Source organism: Thermobia domestica, chromosome 9, assembly GCF_964235325.1.
Source record: "Thermobia domestica chromosome 9, izTheDome1.hap1.1, whole genome shotgun sequence".
Lineage (NCBI taxonomy): Eukaryota > Metazoa > Arthropoda > Insecta > Zygentoma > Lepismatidae > Thermobia > Thermobia domestica.
Genome location: NC_137462.1, coordinates 110586652 through 110605184, shown reverse-complemented (window position 1 = coordinate 110605184; position 18533 = coordinate 110586652). Strand labels below are relative to the sequence as shown.

The window sequence follows — 18533 nt, the reverse complement described above, 5'->3', positions numbered from 1 at the left end:
CAAGCAATGTACAGTCCAATGTAGACTGTCTGCTCATTAAAAAACAAAACAAGCAATTTGTAAAAAAACATGTGCTTTCCATATGTCTCATGTTACACATGCACTTACAACGGTATGTTGTATGTTGTATATTTCATTATTATGTTGTACTGTTATCTATCTGTACTGATCTTAGGAATAAGATCAGAGGTGCTATAACGGAGCAGATTTTGTAAAGGAAGAAAAGGAAATTGTAATTTATTAATTATTATTTCTCTTTCCTTAGTTACGATATTGAATAAAATAAATAGAAAGATGATAGGTAGAAGATTAGGAAGTCCTCAGAACAATTGATGTTAAAGGACTTAAAAGTTTGTATCCTGAACACTGACCAAAGGTAAAAATAAATAATATTTACTTTCTAATGTTCTTGTATATATATTGTGGCTCAAGTAATGTTTATTAAGAACCACGGAAAAAAACGAAATAATAGATTTTTGTTCCACACTATACATGTACTTCCAGACCAAAATTTTCATGTATTTACCAAAATTTTCATAAGAGGTAGAAAAAAACTTTGCACAATATTCACATCCATATTTACAGATGTTGTTTCTTGAGTTACTTGATTAATTTTGTGTGAATTTAGTAAAACTACCTGATGATATAATATTTACATTTCACCTACGTAGTTCTCTCTGTGCCTGGCGATGTATTCGAAAAGAAAAATGCTTTGTTCTATTTGTTTATTATAAACTGATATAATACGTAAAACGACTTGAATAAAGATAACATAATAACATACGAAATATGAGATGCCGTTCGATTAATCGTCAATTGTGATTATATTCTGTTAAGCTATCAGCTGTAATTTACTCTCTATATATAATATATTGTAATCTAAGCAGAATCGTCAATCGATGCTGGTTTATGATCTACTATGCTGCAATGCATTCAGTTTATACTAACACCAACGTCACTTGAGCTGCAAACTAAGGGAAAATATACGTTATATTTATATTTTATACTACGAAGGAGATGCATGTAGTGTTAACTATTGTATTTTGATTCATATGTTGAATTAATTAAAACCTGTATTCCTAGATGTTATGTTTTGCAGCCTATTTTCTAACATGTAACTATTGCTAGATAATATTTAAGGGAATAACAAATAAAACGCTAAAATTTACATATGACATCATATAAAATGTACCGATTTTTCAGTTTCAGTATCTGATAAAGTTGAGTATAGGTATTTTAAAACTAAAAGCTATTGATAAGCCAGATAGTGGAAGACCCGAGGAATCAAAATTAATGTTCAAAAATTAAGTTGTTTTGGATTGGATAGTTGCAATATTATATGCAAGGTCTTGTGTTAATTATAAAAGCAAAAGTAGGGTGGTATTTTTTCAGCAAAAAAATGAAGAACGAAGAGGTAACAACTTCTCTCTGGTCACCGTAACCAAGTCACGAAATAGTGGCTTCTTATCGCCAAAAGTTAATGAGTCAACGCCCCCATAGCAGAACGTGCCGCGATCTGCGATGTGATCGCAGAAAATTTGCCGCGCCTGCGCAGAAAAACTGCCAGAGGGAAAATAAATAAATAAAAAAAATAGCCAACAGAAAACTACAAAAACACATGCCTGCTATGTGTAGATGTCTTAAATGAACAGACGACTCGCATAGATATAGTTTGAACTGTCACATACTCTGTAGCAGTAAAGCTAATGATGTTGATGTTTTTGTTTGAGTGTACCAACGTCTGAGGCCATATGTGAAAGCTGGGGTACACCACTGAACTGATGTGATGGAGAAAAGGCCAGCAGCAAAGGATGGACTTAGTGATGATATTGGAACAACAGACCAGGTTACATATAGTTGTAATGGACCTGTTTGGTCTCCATTACAGAATAAGATTATTTTTCTTTTAATACGCCCTTATTGTTTATCTTTACCATTACCAAAAGTTTATTAGTTATTGTTAATATTTCATTTATGCTATTATTTTTGTTATTTCGTTGTATAAGTTAATGTTGGATTATAATTAATCTGCGACACCGGTGTACTGGCGTTAATGGCCGCGAAATTATAGCCAGTTGTATTCTTTTTCCTCTGTTGAATTGAGATTCTCTGCTGTTTATATTATTAGTGATTGAAATAGAAATAGTAGTGTTGATCAAGAGAAGAAAACATGAATTTGTTGTAGTAGTTTAAATAGTCTGGAATCCGTGAGGATTCCGTAACTGGAATGTCTTCTCTCCTGTTATAAATAATATCTTTCACACCAGGATAAAGAACATCTTAGAAGTTAATTACAAATAACAATTCGGATGCCTGTACAAATACGATAGTGTAGTCGTTTTATTATTATTGTGTATGCCATGTCAAATGATTTAGTTTGCTTCCTGTGATTAAATGATCATCCTTCTGCTATTGCAAAACTGAGTCACTAAAAGTAATATAGATGTTATTGGTATACATATATATGATGAAACACGACGATTTAAAAGGACTAAATATGCATTAGAATACGAAGATATTAGTAAATAAATGTTAATTATGTGTATTGGTGGATGAAACAGGAATGCTATTACGTACATAAGTCACATGTACGGATGAATTCGGATATATGGATGTATACACTATATAATCACACTGGCATAACCGTCTTGATTGTAATCGATATGATGAGACGACAACCGTTTATTTGCTATATACAGTAACAGTAATAAAACAAGTCGAACATTCTACAGTTGTATTGAATTTCTATTTTCATCTTATGGAACGCATTGTCTATTTATTTCTGATGTGCTTTATTCAATTCTTATGTCCTGTTTCTTTCCTTGTAAGCCTGTCCTACGTTAGCAACGAATCAGCACTCGGAAGTCCGATTCTTTAATGTTAACCTAACACTTATTGTAGGATTGCCTGCGCCGTACCAGAACGGTGTAAGAAAGGGAACTACATAGTACATTATCCTAAAAGGACTCCATTATGATATATATAAGAAAATTGCTTAAAGCTGCTCTCATTACAAAATCCGGTGTATCGTATCATAAATATTCTAAATCTGCTTCTTTTAGCGAAAACTTTCAAAAAATGTGACTTCACAAGTTGTAACTAACTAGAGATACCGCTGAAAACTGTTTACCATGGTTCATGTAACGCTGTAATAAAAACATGATAGTATTATCTTGATTTTTTTACTTCGGAATTTCTGCAGAAATTTTTTGACTTACTAAAGCTCATCGCAGACAGACAAAGAAAGTTCTGCCATCGGGGTCAACGCCAAAACACACGTAATAAGATCAATGATACATAATAAACTGGTTCCATTTACTGTTCTAAAAACCCAAAAACAGTCCTATATTTTTGAAACTATCAAGAATGCTTTTACTTATATAGTATGCAGCAAAAGAAAATATCATTATTTATACGAATGTGCATGCCGGATGTTGTATTTTTGCTTTACCTTGACCGTACACACTTTTACTTTTATATACTACCTTTCAACGATAACAACATTTGCTGCATCACAATTTTATACGATATTAAAGTAAGGTCTACTGCAGAAGTGGAAACAAAATTAAGACGTACTTTAGCGAAGGCACAATTTGGAAAATTTACAAAATAAAATTCATTAGCAATTTTGGAAATGTACATGTAAATAATATACAAATTTCACTAAGTTAAGGCTCACAAACACAATAAAAATATGCAATTCTTATTAATTTTATACCGTAAGAGTGTCTTCTTCAGGCAGCAAAGGAGCCAAAGGAGGAAAGGTTAAAGTAAACGGAAGACACTTGTAAAACTGTCGACAACTAATAAGAATCGCATGCCTTTATTGTGAATGAAAGTCTTGTTGGAGTGAAATTTACACAGAAGATGAAATAAAACAGGATATTACACATTTAAACCTGTACATAACAGAACCTGTCGTCTGCAGAAACTTGTGTTGAAGGATTTTTTTTTTTTTTTTTTTAAAGTTCCGTGAGTTTATGCCATATTAAACTTGTACTGAGAAGAATTTGTCTAAAACCGAAACAGAAAGTAATTATGGGATACTATTGAATAAAATAACATGGGATACTATTCCCCGTTGTAAAACGTTTGAGCTTCAGTGTTCGTTATCCCTAGTTGATATATTTCGCTTTGTGGGAGTGAAAGAACACGTAAGTAACATTAAAGGGGAACATCAAGCGGTATTAGGGTTATCAAGACATCTACAGAGCACAGGCTATAGTATGAAAGAAGTTTAAGCTCTACACAAGAGCCTTTCTCACATCGACAGATCAGTCTTCGAATCGTTCTTCATAAGGACCCAATTTTCTCACATTGAACTTAGATAGAAGTAGTATGGATAAGGATTGGGACGTTTTATTTTGCTACCGCACAAATCATGATATTAATAACATTAATTAATACTGATTCTTCTTTAATAAAAAAAAAGTTTATCTGATCAACCGCAAATCGAAATTCAAGATCTCTTTCTAAACAAATTGTTAAATATGTATATTTGTAGGTAAATTAGTTTCGGAAGAGACCATAGTGAGGAACACTCCGAATGTTCCGTTTTTTAAAAAAACTAAAGACGAAAAAGCTTTAAGGTTACAGGGAATGAAGAAACTATTTTACATAGAGCAATCTGGTTTGCAACCTTGTTTTTAAGGGGGGGGGAGGCTAAATAAAATAAAGTAAGATAAAAATAGATTGCAAAATCCATTTTTAATTTCATCGGATAACCGACATTGAAGTTCGAAGATTTTATAACAGTGGGTAGTATTCCATATTTTATTTCGATATCTATACAGAATTAAAATAGTGAGTTCTTTATTCACAAATAATATTAACCTAAGACGTAAAAAGAAGAAACCGATTATGAAACACAGTAACACAAAATTTCACTTACCCTTCAAGTGGATTACTGGAGTAAAAACTTCAGTTACATATTGCTGTGAATAAAGTTTACTTTTTTTTTTCCTAGAGTGAAAATTTACTATTATGTGAGGTTACGAATCACCGTATTAATATTCAGGGCCGGCCTTAGATGGCGCGGGGCCCGATTGGGAATATTTTGCGGGGTCCCAGGTTAAAATTAACTTGCACCACGGTCTGTAGAACCAGTATATATAGGGTGTTTCAAAACAACACCGACAACGTTTGAGAAGTGATTCCTGACACCAAAATAAGACTAAATGTATAGACCAAACCTGGGTGCACACACACTTCCTTTCGGAGTTATCGGCTGCCAAATACATGAAACACTAAAGATCAATAGCTCCAAAACTATGGGGTCTACCGTAGTCGGATCAAGACTTCACCTTGGAACCAATATGTGCGCTACCCAAAAATACATATTTCAGAATCCTAAGGTACTCACGCAACAACTTTTGTTTATATTACACGCAACAACTAGTTCGGCTACGGGCATATTTGAAGTACTCACCAACTACCTCTATTAAAAAATCTTGAGGAAAAATTGCAGGATTCTGAAACTTGGATATTTGTATAGGGCACATACCAGTTTCTAGGTAAAGTCCTGACCCGACTACAGAAGATCCCATAGTTTCGGAGCTATGGACCTTTACATTTCTTTTCTTTTTGAATATTTGCGGCAGCTTATAACTCCGAAAGGAAGCATTTGTGCACCTAAGTTGGTCTATACTTTTTGTCTTATCTTGGTGTCAGGAATCACCTCCCAAATGTTGGCAGTGTTCTTCTGAAACATACTGTATATATATATATATATATATATATATTGCGCTCCCCCTGCTGGCCTAGTGGTTTGTGCGTGCGCCTGATGTGTACATAGTCTCGAGCCCGATTCCCGATGAGAGAACACACAAAGAGCTATTTCCATTTTCCACCGACAACCCTCGCAACCGTACAGAAAATTGACATCGACTAATCAACGTAGCTTTTCGTACTGAAGAAAAAGATTCCTAAATTTTCAAGCTGAGTCAACACTTTCGAAAATTATTGCATGTTGAACTTAACATTAGAGTATATGGCCAGAAGCACTTTTTTCTATTTTAAAAGAATGATATGAGAGAGGAACGTAGTTTTAGGAAGTTTCTAAGAGACAATATCAAGGCACATCCAATGGTACTAGAGCAGGTTTCCAGAATTGCTCAAATTGGGATGGAATTTGTTGCAAAACCAGTTCCAACATTAATACAAAAACCGATAAGACAATTTGATGCAGCGTTTGCTTGAAACGTACGGTTGAAAAAACAGCGTAAAGTAAAAACGATTGTGAGGTGGAAAAGTACGCAATTAAATTAACAAATATTTACGAGTAGTCTCGATCTCGTCTCGGACTCGGTACCATCACTAATTATAGGCCATATATGTGGAGAAGTACATACAGTGTAGCCAAACCCAAACTTGCACTTAGCTCAGTAAGATGTCCTTAATCCTTCAAAAATACAAAACTCGATTTAAGGTCCGTTCAAAAATTTTATGGCCCCTAATCCAAAAACTAATTATTGGCCAAGATTGCAATCTTTTGATGCATTTTTTATCATTACTAAAACTCTTGATCAAAATAACAATCTTTTGATACATTTGTTTAGATCATTCCTAAACTTCTCGTTTGTGTAGATAAGGTACGTCTACTTTCAAACAAGTTCAGCGAATTCGATTCCGATTTAAGCAATATTCCGGAACTTTCCGGAAACGCGATCTAGTACCATTAGATGTGCCTTGATATTGTCTCTTGGAAACTTCCTAAGAACTGCGTTTTTTTCTTTAACCGCTCTTTTAAAATCGAAAAAAGTACTTCTGGCCACATACTCTAATGTTAAATTCAAAAGCAATAATTTTCGAAAGCATTGACTCAGCTTGTTGATTAAAGTATCTTTTTCTTCAGTACGAAAAGCTACGTTGATTAGTTGATGTCAATTTTCTGTACAGTTGGGGGTGGAGGGTGGGGTGGGGTCAGTGGAAAATGGAAATGGTTCCTTAATTTCATAATCGCTCCCTTTCATGAATCATCCATCTCCCAAGAACAAATCCTGGAACGTCAAATAAAAAATATAATTAACAGATATTTTGCAGTGAGAATGGATGGCAATCAAGATGTGCGATTAAACAGTGCGTGAAAGTTAATAGACTAAACATATATAAGGTACATTTCAATATAAAATTATATTTATGTAGATCTACATCTAGCAATATGAGTATCTGAAAAGGACAAAGTCATAATACTACTTGTTTTAGTGACGTCCCGAAATTTTGAAAAGTTGTTACAATAAAACCTAAAATTACGTTTTTAGTCCCCACATTACCAAACACTGAGGGCTTCAAAACCCTCGAAAATTTTAAAGTTTTAATAGAAATCCTAAAATTGCGTTTTAGTGTCTCCATTGCCGAGAACTTTCCGGGGAAGGACCTCTAGACCCACCCCGAAATGAAATGCTGGCTACGCCACTTGCATATATTAAATATAGTAAATATTTATAGAACTATAGAATTTCATTCTAATCTATTAAATACAACATGTTAGATATGTTATACAACATATTAGAACTATAATGTTAGATTGGCAGTGTATCAGCAAGCCAATCTAACAAATTTTGACATGCATTTCGAAGAATTGAACACTTATCGAAAATATAGGTGATATAACTGACACTTCGCCCCACCCTTCGCGCGGCCTGGCATACAACAATAATTATTATAGTTTAAGACGTGTTTTAAAAATTTAGCAAAAGCTACCAACAATCCTTATATTGTGGAACATAAGAGAATGACGTCTTAAATGCGTTATAATTACTATAAATACCATATGTTTTTTGGTCAATTTGGCCTTACACGAGTGGACTTTCGCAAGTTACTTTGCAATTTAAGGTTAACAAATAGGCTCTACTTGAACTGGGTGTTAATATGACTGAATAAAACATTAACACCTGCGTACAATTTCTTATGAAAAGTCACTCGTTATTAAAGGTATACTTGAAAATGAATGAAAGTAAATTAATTCATCTTAGAGGGATGTTAGGGGTGTTGGGGGTGTGCAGAATACACCCTGGACATTATATCTATTTCTACAACAGAAGTTGTAAACGTAAAAATATAAACGTAAAAATACAAGCATTGGGAAGCCCGCGAGCAGAATGACATGTATTAATTACATGTATTAGGAGCAAAATTTATTCATAGGGAAAACAACACACTTGTTTGCTATAGGGCATAATATGCTGTTAAAATAGCACTAGAGAGTAGAGTAGACGGCAAGCGCGGGGCTCAATTGGGAGCAATCGGTACAATCGGCTTAAGGCCGGCCCTGTTTATATTCCTCAATTATTCGTACTGATGATGATGACAGCAGTCATCGAAACATATACGAATAAATTATGGGTGCTTAATTGGAATTCAAGGTTAATAATTCGTTAATTAGACTATATATGTACACTCTATCTTTTGAATTACTAATATTTATTGTTTATCTTGATTTTCGTAAATAACTCAATAATAACAAATTAATGTAATTTTGGAAGGCAGATCATTTAATTCTTACAAATGCTATAAAATTTAAGTAAAAGTTGAGATTTACAACCACTAACCTATTTTGATGTGTCCTGAGAATTATAATTAGATGATTAACTTTTTGGTATGTTAACAACAAATTCTGTTGACTTTAACTGCCAGACATTCACTGAAGAACATAGGTTTCACAAAGACTCTTATATTTAATGTTATTTAAATTAGTCCTTCTCAAAGAGATATCAATACAGACAATTCCCTTTTAACTATTAATGATGACCTACACACACTAGACTAGCTAAAAACTTAGAAGTAACAGTTATACATAAAACAATTTCGAATGCAACTATCTACGCTCAGGGTGGATTGATTTAAATCACTTGATTTTTTAAAATAAAAATCGTTGATTTAAAACAAATTCCGAAATAAATTAATTTAAAGTGAAAATAAGTAAAATCCCGTTTCTGTTCTGTTATTTCGATTGTGGAAGATAATAAGTCATAATACAATGAGACTCAAATGTATGTACAGTATACCTATGGTACAGTATACCTATGGTGAGCGCTCTTACCACTGAGCAGGGTTGGCAAAAACCATGGTTTTTATTGAAAAAACCAAAAAAACAGGTTTTTTTGGTTTAAACCCGGTTTTTTTGGTTTAAACCAGGTTTTTTTGGTTTAAATAATATACTCTATGTATTTATATTAGATATGGACAGAAATTAGTTTGTTTCGCCTTGATGTTATTATGCAACAACAAGGTTATGCTGGAAGGGGTCACATAAGCTTAAAGCGGAATCCAAACCGCTTCTCGGCTTCATCCAAGAAAAATTGTCCATTTAGACACGAAACCGGGACTAATTGGTCAAAAATGCTATTGCCGACTCACTCACGAAGGACTCCTGATAAAAATACGTTGTACTGATCTTTACGTTCATACGTTGTACTGTACCTAACATAGGCCTACTTGTTAATATAATTGTCAAGAGTCATTTCAGAAGGACAAAAAGATAAACAGTTACACAAGTAAAAACATTATTCAATTATATATAAATCGGAAAACTCCCGCCTTAGCCATTGGGAAAATCCTGTTATTACTTTAAAAGTATTTGTATATAAAATTTTAAGCTCAACGTATCATAATCACTACGCTAAAACTGAGGTATTAAATTACAAATTTGGTATGTAGGTATCACTCAATAAAATTAAAACAAAGTAAAATCCAAGCTGATGTTGGAAGCTGCGTAGACAGTTGATAAATTTTGCCAATTTCTATCAATATATTTAAGCAACCTTGGCTTCTTTATAAAACAACGGGTATTCAGGCAAGTAGAAATATATAATTTGGTTTCGTTTCGTATGTTTAGGCTTAACATCCTTATGAAATAAAAAGGTTATCACGGAGAAGACTTTCGCTTAAAGGGACACCTTGAATCGCTACTTGGTTTACACTTGAAAGATGGGTTGTGGTTCGACCGAGAATTGAACACGGGACCCCTTGATTAAAAGGTGAAAAGTACATAAATGTAATGCAGATGGTTTCATATGTGGAGACGTCACCATGAAGTTCACACGATTTAAAGCATTTTTCGTTCTTTTTTGTTTGGTTTAAACCAGCCAACCCTGCCACTGAGTAATCGTATCTGAATCAGCGATACAAGTTTTTAAATGTAAATATATTTAAAGAACCCAAGTTCATTGATTTAAGATGTAATAAGCAAAGTATACAATTTGAGTCTAAAAAACTATGAAAGAAAAATATATCTAAGTGCACTATATTATATAGCTGTAAAACCATTACTGTAAGAGATAATAGGAATCAGGAGACAGTCTCTTCATGATATGCATGACGTAATATCTCGTAGTATAGTAATGGGAAGTCCCTTAGACCGCGAAAAAAAAAGAAAGAAAATACCTTAAAAAAAAAAAAAAGCGCAACAAGAAAATGCTGATCGTTTCGTTACTGACACGGAAATTGTGGTGCAAAAATTGCTTGGTTTTAAGAAGTAGAAAACAGGAAAATGCAAGTGAGCCATTCCATGTACAATCAACACAATTTTCAAACAAATTCTACCTTACCTTGACACATTTTGATGAAATTTTCCACAATTCATGGTACCACTGGAAAATTACGAACCCAACATTTCAGGTTGATATGTGAACTGGTTTCGAAATTAAAGACCCCCGAAAGTTCTCAAAATTTATATTAAAAAAAAAAAAAAAAAAAAAATGCGTAACAATTCGTTCGATTGGCATTCGCAGCTGATTTAAAGGATCTATGACGTTGTTTAAGGTATCATTTTAAAGCGTATAAAAAGAGTGTTGTTGTGTGTTGATTTTAGTTTAGCGTCCCTTTCAGCAGCGATGAGACGTGGACTTACTGATTAACGTGGAATCCGAACCACATGAGCTCCCGCCGGGAATCGAACCCGGGTCTCCCACGCCAGCGTATAAAAAGAGTTTTCAGATAGTACACAAAACTAGGCTTGTAGAATTTTTCAAATGCTTTTTTTTTAAAAAAAAAAAAAAAATATTCAAACTTTTGAATCTGATTTTCTGTTATGACTGTATTTTCAAAGCTTTATTTTGGGATCATTTGTTACAAAGTTTCCAAACGTAGAGCTAAAAGTCGCTTTAATTAGGCTCTTGTAAAATGGACGAAAATAATCATTGAGGCGCAAAGCTATCACAAAACTAGTGATAAGCCACTATCCATCCATTTATAGTCAGTGTTGACGCTAGAGAAGAACAAAAGGGACGGATCACCCTAGTGATTACACGTGCCTCTCATATATGTGTTATTGCAATGTAACAAATATGAAACTACCTTTTTTGGTACACAAAAGAATACCATCAAATTCTTTGCCCCTTCGTTCTCTTTTCCCTCCAAGAAATTATAGCTGAAGTCTCGCTGTTTGTACTTCGCACACATCTTGTCGAGGTTAGAAAATACATTTTCCAATCGAGCAGGTATGACTTCGAGTGTAATGTTTTTAACCGCACTCTCTACGTTGCGTTGTTGTTGAACTACAGCCCTCCGAAGCTCATTTTCCCCACGCTTTCGGCACCTTATATCGGCAAAACTATCCCTTACTGACCAAAGTTTCAGAGGACTTATTTGCTAGTTTTGGTGCAGGGAATCAGCTTCCGAAGTTTGTTCAAATAGTTTCTTACCATCCTGTGTACTCAGTCGCTCTTAAAGTCAATCTCAACCCACTGATGCAACTCATCCCTTAAGTAATACTTCCTAAGGTAACAAAAGTTCATTTTCTGTCCAAGAAAATTTATTAATATAAGCATGCCCTCATGAAATGAGGTAGCACGGTGTTTTCTATCCTCGTTTAGGAGAATATCGACCTTGCGCACACGCTTGCTGCCTACAGAAACATCCCAAGGTGGACCCCCTGCTGCGCTTCTGCCCTAACTCGGTTAGACAGCATTCAGGCTTTTTAGTGGTGGGTTAATTTCTGAATCGCCGGAACAATTTTAGAAAATTTATTTTGGATTGTGAGGAAGAGCGAGTGAAGGGAATAGTTGAAGTTAAGAAAATACTTGTTCTTGTTAGTTGTTTTTGATGTTGCAAGCGGCACTATATATGGAGGCGGAAGGAATTATTTGCTGGAGAAGTACACTAGTTATGATTTATGGGAAAGGCAATGTGGAAATACGTAAATGACAAGAATGTGTCATGTCGTGTTTGAGTTTGATAGAGTTATACAAAAATAAGGCGTGTCAGCTGTTTAAATTCAACTAATCAAATCTAACCTAATTTAGTACAATTTGGTAATTATTGAATGGCATTTGTTCTCTCTCCCAAAGCTGTGCAACGCATAAGCCATGCATTTTATGCAGGGTTGGCTGGTTTAAACCAAGGTGGTTTAAACCATGGTTTAAACCAGCTGGTTTTTTTCAAAAAAACCAACTGGTTTAAACCAAAAGACAAAAAATGTTCGTAAAAGTGTAAGTGTTTGTAAAATCTTGATGAACACACGTTTGTGGGTTATCACGTTTCACTCCCGTATATTATTCGTATCATATTCAGACCTAAATTCCCCATTCATTACTCAAAAAGATTATACTACAAAAGCAACTTTTTTTTTACAAGTTTTTAAATGTTTATTTTGTGATTTTTTGTAGTTGTTATAATTGTTGAATTGAAGAAAAATTCTAAATATTGTTTCGTTTCAATGTTTACTATGGATAAAATACATTGAAAATGTCGTACTTTTTGTGTGTGTGGGGGGGGGTGTCATACAGACCCCACAAGAGGCATTTAGTGAAATAAGTATCTTTGGTATCTATCTAGGTATAAATGAGTTTGAGCCAAAGTGGACTCAAATAATTCGTATCTTTATTCACTTTTCTTATTGATATGCAGATTACGTCGGTGTATTTCTTTAATTTGGACCAATAAAAGTCGTTGTTAACTAACTTGAACTAAATTAGTTCTTCTGTACTCCGTAGTACTTTGAAATTGTTCATATGTAATTCTGTGTAATGGTTTCACTTGTGCAACTGTTTATCTTTTTGTCCTTCTGAAATGACTCGTGACAGTTATATTAAGAAGCATGTAAAGATCAGCACAACGTATTTTTTTTTATCAGGATTCCTTCGAGAGTGAGTCGGCAGACGTATCTCATTTGTGGCCAATTAGTCCTGGTTCTGAGTTCAAATGGAGGACAATTTCTCTCGGATGTAACTCGAAAGCGGTTTTTATTCCGCTTTAAGCTTATGTGACCCCTTCCAGCATAACCCGGCTGTTGCATAATAACATCAAGGCGAAACAAACTTATTTCTGTCCATATATGATATGAATATATAGAGCAAATCATTTAAACCATAAAAACCTGGTTTAAACCAAAAAAACCGTTTTTTTTTTGTTTTTTTAATAAAAACCATGTTTTTGCCAACCCTGATTTTATGACATATAAAGTGTTTTTCCACTATCCTTTATTTATGCGTATACCCACCGGCACTGAAGCGCCTGCTCCCTACGTACGCAACTCTTGCTACCGCTTAGCCCCCCTACTGCGATTCGGTTCTGACTAGGCTAATTAGCATTCGTACTTTTCAGTGGCCTCCTAGCAAAAGTTGGTTCGTTTTCTGCCCTAGTTATCATGCCACACGTTCACACTGTATTTCGAAGTCACTGTCAAGTGAGTCAGGGTCATAACCTATTATTTTTGGGGAGAAACTTTTTTTTTTTTTTTTTTGGTCGATTTTCGTGTGGTCCGACGATATAGCAGTAATGCCTTAGTGGCTACGTAACGTAAAATAGTTTGTGTTTTTAAGTCAGTTTGTTTTATCCATTGTGGTTTTGTCATATGTCCGCACACTAATACTTTCTCATTAATGCAACTCTTTCCTGAAGAGTCTTCATCCCGGCGAAATTAAAATACCGCTAATTTTACAATAATTATATCTTCAAATAGATAAAAGATAATCGAAATGTGGAAGAGCGCCCAAGACAATATTATTTTACATGAGAAACCGTTATCACGGCTCACTTATCTGCTTTCGATTTCGAAAATCGGCATTTATTTTTTTTTCGCGTTTCTAAACAGCTGAAAACGGAAAGCCACTAGGTGACTTGTGATAACAGTACCTCACGCAAAATAATATTGTATAGGGCGCTCTTGTTCCATATTTCAATTATCTTTTATCTATTTGAAGATATCACATAATTACTGTGAAATTAGCGGTATTTTAATTTCGCCGGGATGAAGACTCTTAAGAAACACTTTCTGAGGTAGTAAGAATGCATTTCCTGCTAAGGGAATTTCATATAACATGAATATAAGTAGGCCTATGCCCCATAAATCAGTATAGTACGTCTCTCATATGCACTTACCAATTTTAAAGATAAAATTACTATTTTTCATAGAGGCCTTTGTTCACCAGTATCAACACACCGATCAATGTATCAAGATTTCTCACTCAGTACAAATTCTTGGCTCTAAATAAACTTTAAACTTACTGAAGCAAATATGCCTCCTTTATTGCAAGTTTTACATGTAAAACAGTCTAACTTTACGCAAAGACCTTAATAATATAACTCATGTTTATCTATTATTGAAACTAATTAAATAATCTTTTGTAAACAAATTCTGGTTCTCGGTGCAATAACTTTACTCAATAACTGTTGAAAAGGAAACATATTAGTATATATATATATATATTAATTTTATTCGTAAGTCAAATAGGAACTGTGACAACGTACACACTGTTTAATTTATATACTATGGCCACAGCTGTATGCATACACGTCATTGCTGCCAGGTAGCTACGGTGCTATTCGTTCGTAGCACCAGAAGAGCCAGAAATTTAGGTGCTTAATAGGTATATTTTCTCTTCCATTTTATTACCTGCCCTCGGGATACACTCCATAACGATTGGCGTCAATGCAAGCAAAATTTACGTGAAAATTTTGTGAAAGTAGACATACCGTAAGATGGGGTTACTTTGCACACGATTTAAGGAATTTTAAAGAAAATCGCATGTAACTTACAAATGTAATGATTTAGAACACTGTATTTTAAACATATTAGCTAGATATATGTGGAAAACATTCGTGCAAGTTCATTAGTAAATATTCAGTAGGACTATACACCCTGTTTCAAAAAAATATATACGTATTTCGAATGCATATATTTATTAAACTTTAAGACATACGAATATGAAATTTTACACACATATTTACGAACCTCTCAAGTTCAAATTACAGTTCGAAGTTCAAATTACAGATGTTCAATATGTCCTCCATCGGCGACACGAACAATATCGCATCGATACTCAAATTCCTCCCATACTCGGGCAATCATGTCCTGCGTCATTGATGTTATGGCAGTACAGATCCGGTTCTTCAACTCTTACAGGTTCTGTGGGAGTGGTGGTACATACACGTCGTCTTTCACGAAACCCCACAGGAAGAATTTACAAGGTGACAAATCCGGTGACCGTAGAGGCCAGCTACTTCACGACCAATCCAACGGTTCTGTAAAGTTTCATTAAGATATTCACGCATTTGGCGACTCCAGTAAGGGGGTGCAACGTCTTGTTGAGAAATGAAGTTGTCTTTATGCAGCCTCGGAAACAGCCAGTTTTGTAACATAGCGAGATACTGCTGACTGTTAGCCGTATTTCTATTAAAGAAGAATGGGCCGTAAATAGAAGAATGGGCCACAAAACATTGACTGGGCGAATCTCGTACATGTTCAATGACTGCATGTGGGTTCTGTAGGCCCCAAATTCGAACATTTTGTTTGTTTACCTGACCACTAACACGCAAAATCGCTTCATCACTGAACACGATACGTTGTGCAAAAGTGTTTTCATTGTCAATAGCATCCAGAATCTCGTTACAAAAGGCCACACGTTGCGTTTGTCATCTGCACGCAGAGCTTGTAACAGCTGTAAGTTGTACTGCTTCATAACCAACCGACGTCTCGAAACACGCCAAATTGTTGTTGTCGGCACTTGTAACTCCTGACTGGTATAGTTTTGCTATGCAGAGGCTAGCCACCGAGGCACACTGATTAACGCCTGAAGGAAACAGCGAGGACAGATAGTGATAAAGTGAACGGAACAAGCAATGCATTACAGACATTTCAAGAAAAATAGAAAGATCCCTCTTTCCACACTTCGTGTTGTAGTTCTAACTTCCATTTCCCCATCAAAGTTAAATGCCTTGAGTATTATAAAATTCCATTACACTTAATCCAGATCCTTCTAACAACTTCGTTCTACGAAGGGAAACGTAGAACACTACACTTATAGATATACCATACACAAACAGTTAAGTAGTAATAGATGAATGCAATTAACCCCACATAATATCGATTGTCTACATATACACTGGTTTCAAACAATTAGACACATAACAAACTTTCACAACACAATTACAACCTATCATATGTTAATTCCACTTCACAAGTGGTAGAATGAAAACCGTAGAAAATAGAATGATCTTTTTTTAAAAAATTACAATTATGAACACAAGTTAGTGAAGGAAACAATCATCCACTTAGTCATTATGACCTTAGAAGGAATAAAATCATTCTATTTTCTACGGTTTTCATTCCACGGTTATTCTGCGGTTTTCATTCTACCACTTGTGAAGTGGAATTAACATATGATAGGTTATAATGGTGTTGTGAAATTTTGATATGTATCTAATTGTTTGAAAGCAGTGTATATTTAGACAATCGATATTATGTGGGGTTAATTGCATTCATCTATTACTACTTAACTGTTTGTGTCTGGTATATCTATAAGTGTAGTGTTCTACGATTTCCTTCGTAGAACGAAGTTGTTAGAAGGCCCTGGATTAAGTGTAATGGAATTGTATAATAGTCTAGGCATGTAACCTTGATGGAGAAATGAAAGTTAGAACTACAGCATGCAGTGTGCAAAGAGAGATCTTTCTTTTTTTTTCTCTTGAAATGTCTGTAATGCATTGCTTGTTCCGTTCACTGTATCACTATCTGTCCTTGCTGCTTCCTTCAGGCGTTATTCAGCTTGCCTCGGTGGCTAGCCTCTGCATACCAAAACTCACGAGTGTAATATGCATGATTCACTGTGTAATGCAGTGTTGCAATATTTGTCGTTCACAAATATAGTGCTTTTGCTGTCTTGAATATCAATAGAACTGGTTGTGGAAAAAAATAACTGAATACGAATTTGCTAAAAGTCTACTTATATAGTTTAATATTGTAGTCTCAATATGGTCCCTCATCCCAAAACTTGTGATTGTTTTCACAGGACACATTTGGGGAGAGGGGGAGTTGTGTAATCACAATATTTTGGCATTCGGGATATTAGTGATATGTTGTTCGGCTCTTGGAACGTTAGGTGATAACGCTTGCAATTATTACTTTGCTGTTTTATGGGTGTTTGTGTTCGGCATTCTTATTATGTAAGCGTCTATGTGTCATCTCGTTAATTTGAGTGGAAGCATCACACTCTCAGTTCCGGGAGGATATATATATATATATATATATATATATATATATATATATATATATATATATATATATATATATATATATATCTTTCTCTCTCTGCAATACGCAATTTCTGAAGAAATTTGCTTATCGTAGAGTCTCACATGGGCGAAATTGGGGAAAATTCCCAGTTTTTTCCGGTTATCACCCTCTGATACAACCCCTGATTAAATATACTTGCTTCCTCATTTTCATTGTCTTATTTCTCTAATAAATTTCGCCGAAATTTTAAATTCATTTTCACTTAACATATTAAACAGGTAATACACTTTCTTTTACCACCTTTCATGTGCTGTATGTATTATTTTAAAAAATAAATAAAAATATACTACTTGGAGCAGATTCGAACCGCCGTTCTTTGGACTTGTAATCTAGCGCCTTAACCACTACACCAAGATCGTTGCTTAGTAAACGCTTAGTTGTTGGCATATTTGTTGTATTTGTATTTTATGTTCCCACTTCGACAATTTTTACTTTTATTCTCCGTTTAGCAGCTGTTTCTGGCTTTCTCTTTCGGTGTTGCCCTATATTTACACTATGCACTATTCGTATTCACAGTTTGTGCCCCTCTGCAATGTCTTATTCAGATTAGACTTTTCTTCTTGTCCCTCAGTAAACATTTGATTGATTTAATTCTCATACTCTCCATGGATGGAGCGCAGGAATGCCAGGCTCAAAAAACAGGTGTACATTTACTTTCCTGACAGATAATACATCTTCATTTTGATTCTCCGAGCGCATTTTTTTCACTTTTCAATCAGCACTTGTCATTGTGAGACATTTGCACGTATTCACTGTTTCTGCTGCAAGAGTTTTCTTTTGTTTGAATCATTTTATAATTAATAATCTAGACAACAAGCATAAGTATCACTATTGTACAGTCATAAACATAAATAAGTAGAGGTAAGAGTCTTTATTTCTGATAACTCCAACCTCTACTTATTTATGTTGGTGGTTGTACATTATATGTTAACTAATCAGTTCTATACTCAAATATGTCAAATGTTATGTCTTTCCTTTTCCTTTCTTTATTTCTTAATTTGCTTATATTTTTTATTTAACC

At 34.5% G+C, this 18533-nt stretch overlaps 1 protein-coding gene across 2 annotated transcripts in view; it reads right to left on the bottom strand.

Annotated features, from left to right (window-relative positions):
* The window catches only part of LOC145694931 (uncharacterized), a 105355-nt gene extending 90773 nt beyond the window's left edge, over window positions 1–14582 (bottom strand). Inside the window, exon 1 of one of the 2 annotated variants that reach the window (XM_081771707.1) lies at window positions 14446–14582. The gene's annotated coding sequence lies outside the window, so the exon portion shown is untranslated. Of the gene's footprint in view, window positions 1–14319 lie in introns of both variants that reach the window. The other variant, XM_081771706.1, reaches the window with a different exon arrangement.
* Between the last annotated feature and the right edge of the window lie 3951 nt (window positions 14583–18533).